General features: G+C 33.4%; 1 long non-coding RNA gene across 1 annotated transcript; it reads right to left on the reverse strand.

Moving 5' to 3' along the window:
* Positions 1–1,724: 1,724 nt before the first annotated feature.
* LOC111703093 (uncharacterized) lies at positions 1,725–3,735 on the reverse strand. Its single transcript, XR_002765553.1, has 3 exons — positions 3,656–3,735; positions 2,260–2,311; positions 1,725–1,837 (listed from the first exon to the last, which is right to left on the reverse strand). It is a non-coding gene; the product is annotated as an uncharacterized LOC111703093 (long non-coding RNA).
* Between the last annotated feature and the right edge of the window lie 818 nt (positions 3,736–4,553).

Below are 4,553 nucleotides of genomic sequence, written 5' to 3' on the forward strand. Positions count from 1 at the left end.
TGAAATAAAGGTTTGTAAATAAAAAGCAAGTTTGATCAAAACGATCACTAACGTTAAAAAAATTATGTTGAAATGTTTATTTGGATTTTATAAATTGTATTGGGTTCATATTTAATTTGTTACAATACAAGATGAAATGATTCATATCGAAACTATTTGCAAATTAACCAAACTGAAAATGTTTTATATTTTTACAAAGCAATTCTAACAAAATTATATGTTTTTTGTACTTAACTTTAGGAACAGATCATTTTTTTTAAATAGATGAAGAAAAAAAAGAAAAAACTGAAAAGGAAAAAAACTGAAAAAGAAATAAGTATCCAGTGTTCTGTATCCAGTATCCTGTATCCTGTATCTTGTATCCTGTGTCCAGTATCCTGTATCCAGTATCCTATATCCAGTATCCAGTATCCAGTATCCAGTATCCAGTATCCAGTATCCTGTATCCTGTATCCTGTATCCTGTATCCTATATCAAGTATCCCATGTACTGTATCTTTATCTTGTATTTTGTATCCTGTATCCTGTATACTGTATTCAGTATCCTGTATCCAGTATCCTATATCCAGTATCCTGTATCCAATATCCTGTATCCAATATCATATATCCAGTGTCATGTATCCAGTATCTTGTATCCTGTGTCCTATATCCTGTATCCTGTATCCTGTATCCCGTATCTTGTATCCTGTATCCTGTATCTAGTATCCTGTATCCAGTATCCTGTATCCAGTATCATATATCCAGTATCATGTATCCAGTACCTTGTATCCTGTGTCCTATATCTTGTATCTTGTATCCTGTATCCTGTATCCTGTACCCTGTATCCTGTATTCTGTTATCCTGGTATCCTGGTATCCTGTATCCTGTATCCTGTATCCTGTATCCTGTATTCTGTATTCTGTATTCTGTATCCTGTATCCTGTATCCTGTATCCTATACAGAAAAAGAAGGAAAAAATACAAAAACAATACAATAAATGTTAGAAAACTGAACAGAAAAGGAAATAAAAGGAAGGAAATTTAGAAGAAAGTAAAATGGAACGGATAAAAGCAAAATTCAATTTAAAATATTTTTTTAAAATTCATATTTATACAAAACAATTAAAACAAAATTATATGCTTTCGTAAGCTTTAGTTTTATAATATCAAAAAAATATTATCTTGAAAAATACTGAACAATAACATGTGAAACCTGCAGCAGTATGAACAAAATTATATGCTTTGTACTTAATTTTAGGAACAGATCAGTTCTAAATTAACTGTGACGTGTTAATATTTGGAAAACACTGTAAACAATAAACATCTGTGAAAATATTATCTTGAAAAATGCTGAATAATAATCCGTTGGTACAAAGTTTTAGAACATGTTTTCTTAAGTTAATAATTATGATTTGTAATATCTCTAGAATTCGAAGAACTTGAAGGAATGTATGTAGGCGCAAAGTTTGTGAGACAAATCTAGATAAATAAGGTCACTGAGCTTGCAGAGGTGGATAAAGGAACAGAGCTTGCGGAGGAAACTCTTGGCGAAACCGAGTTTGTAGCAGCAAACCTATGTAAAAAGTTTACGGAGCTTGCAGAGGTGAATATCGGAACAGATCTTGTAGATGCCAATCTTAGTGACACAGAGTTTGCTTCGGCAAATCTATGTAATAAGTTTACGGAGCTTGTAGAGGTGGAGATTTTACCAGAGTTTGCAGAGNCATGTACAAAATGCATACCCCTAAATCAAGGAAACCGTGGTTAGGCTCCAAAGCCGGATCAATGTCAGAGGACTCATCCGGGTCCAGTTCAGGAGGACATATATCTCCTCTCCCTCCTCCAGTTTGACTGCATGATCTGAAATTAGGATTAATACATGAAAAAAATTCAAGTAACTCTCCATGCAAAGATAGCAATGCCAAATTCACAACATGACCTTTAAAAGCTTTGTCTGATCAATAAAGTATTAATTAGATTTCAAAGTTAATAATTTGAATTTTGAACTTCTCTTCAAAAGTGTCATGCAATTTCTGCTGCATGACAATACAAATAAAACTTATCATAATTGAACATTTTTAAACCTAGAAAAACAAATATATCTTTCACATTTTTGATTATGGATTTAAAGGGTACATATGTGAATCTGTTATTGCCCTTCTTTGCTACCTGGTAATGTAAACCTATCATTATCAGAATTCAAATTTTTCAACAGAGATTTTAAAATTAGAATTTGTGGCAAGTGTTCAGTTCTTTCGATTTGAAAATTATTATTTTTTTACCTCTTGTATGCAATTGCCATTCTTTTTCTTTTAGTTGTGTTCTTATACTTAACTAAAAAAAATACATTTTGTATTTGGACATTAACACCTTTTTCAAATAAAACCAACTCAGACTTTTCCATACAAAACGCGTATAAAAGATTCTAGCCGGGGGGGTGGGAAGCTAGATTTTGCGAGATGTGCGACGAAGGGGGTAAGCTAATTGCTTACATTTTTTTACCTGATTTTAACTTTTTCCCGTAAACCCCGAGGGGAGGAAGGAGATAACTACTGTCCCCCTGTATACGCGCCTTTTAAAAGAATCCATCCATACCCTATATTCAAAGTGACTCAAGTTCATTTACTTATTTTAAACAAGGCTTTACGGGCGCTTCGCGCCCATCTTCTATTTAAATTGTGAACATGTTCTCTTTGTGTACATTTTAAAACAAGGAAAAAAAATCGTGGATTTTTTACAAAAATAAAAAAAATTTAAACACGATTTTTTTAAATTTTGATCATTCATAAACCTTCCCTGGGGTCAAGTGATGTCCTACACACAATTTGGGCCCGATCGGTTCAGCCGTTTTGACGTTTATTGGATACAAACATACAAACAAACAGACACCATGATTCAAACAAAACAAACACCCAGACAATCCAAATTGTACACTTGTACATTTACCCTGATACTCTTGAAAAAAATAGGCGCTCAAAAAGTTCACCTCCAAAGCCTTAAATGTCCGCGCGAGCGCGCAATAATAAGAAATATCTTTGAATACTTATTTGCTAAGTTTGACCGAAGTAAGAATAAAAGTAGAATGAGATATATCAAATTATTGGTACAAGGAATTCATTTCCGAGGTCAAAATAGCCGGCATATTACATGATGGGTCATATTACCCCAGAATTTACATGTTATGTCGATTTATAGGTAATTGGGCACGAGGAATTCATTTCTGAGGTCAACATAAATATTGGAGCATTCTGACCGGCGCGCTAGTAGCCAGCAGTTATACATTATGGGTCATCAATTAGCACAGATTTTACATGTTGTATGTCGATTTATAGGTAATTGGGCACGAGTAATTCATTTCTGGAGTCAAAATAATATTAGAGCATTCTCACCGGCGCGCTAGTAGTCAGCAGTTTCATTATGGGTCATCTTAGCACAGATTTACATGGTGTAGGAAGCTGACTTTATGCATGCGAGCTTAAAATTATGCATATTACATGCATTTTTTTTTTGGTTTTGAACGGAAATGAGCAAAAGTGCGCGCGCTTTTTGTGAAAAATACGACTTTTTTACAATAAACTAGCGCGCCGGTCAGAATGCTCCAATGTCTATTTTGACCTCGGAAATTTAATCCCTGTGAGATTATTTTGTAAAGGTTGACATTGATTTTTATTTTTTTACCTTTCAACTGATGTAATGTTAAGTCTGTAGAACCACTAAAGTTGGAGAACTCTTTATGAATGCCATGACCAAGCCCTAATTGTAAAAAAAATTACTCCAAGTTCAAAAAATCTATTTCTCATAATACCCTATAGAGGTGTATACTTTCTTGAAAAATCCTTTCCCCTTTTTGAAAATTATTTTTTCCCCAGAAAATGAATATGTTTGCGCGGAGCGTCAATAATTTGTTTTAGGAAGTTCTTCGCTCAAGTGGGAAAAACTAGATTTTATAGTGGGAAAATAACAAAAATGATGAAAGGGGGGTATTCTAAAAATTATACACCCCTGTAATATCCGCTAACTCATCCGAATTTACCTATATAAGTAAGTATGAACATAATTTAGCAAATTTATTTAAAGAAGAACAAGCTTACGATTTTTGCACCCCCCCCCCAAAATTGAAGATTATATGAATTTACAAATAAAATATCTTTTAATATTCAACATGAAATTACTAGTTTATGTTCTTTCATTCAGGGTTAGTTTAATACAAAATTTAATTATTTCATAGTTAGGTTATGACAATTTGTAGGCCGAACACTGAGGTTATGATCTAGGCTAGCGGGCCAAGAACTGCGGCTAGGAGGGTAGGAGCCCCAAGCGCCGCAGCAAGGATACTTTGGACGAGAAGTCCTATTTTACTATTTTCTTTCTTTCAGATCCCACTCCAGAATTGTCAAATGTTACTAGTCAAATCTAACGTGAAATAGAGAGTAAAATGCGAGGCATATTGTAAATGAGTATTTACATTTTTTTATACATATATAGATTTTTACTGTATTTTTGTTCAATAAAAGTTTGAAAGAGAGATCTATGCCCATGGGTTAAAATATGAATTGCATATTCTAAATGCATGGAA

This window comes from Eurytemora carolleeae, unplaced genomic scaffold (assembly GCF_000591075.1).
Source record: "Eurytemora carolleeae unplaced genomic scaffold, Eaff_2.0 scaffold523, whole genome shotgun sequence".
Classification (NCBI taxonomy): Eukaryota; Metazoa; Arthropoda; class Copepoda; order Calanoida; family Temoridae; genus Eurytemora; species Eurytemora carolleeae.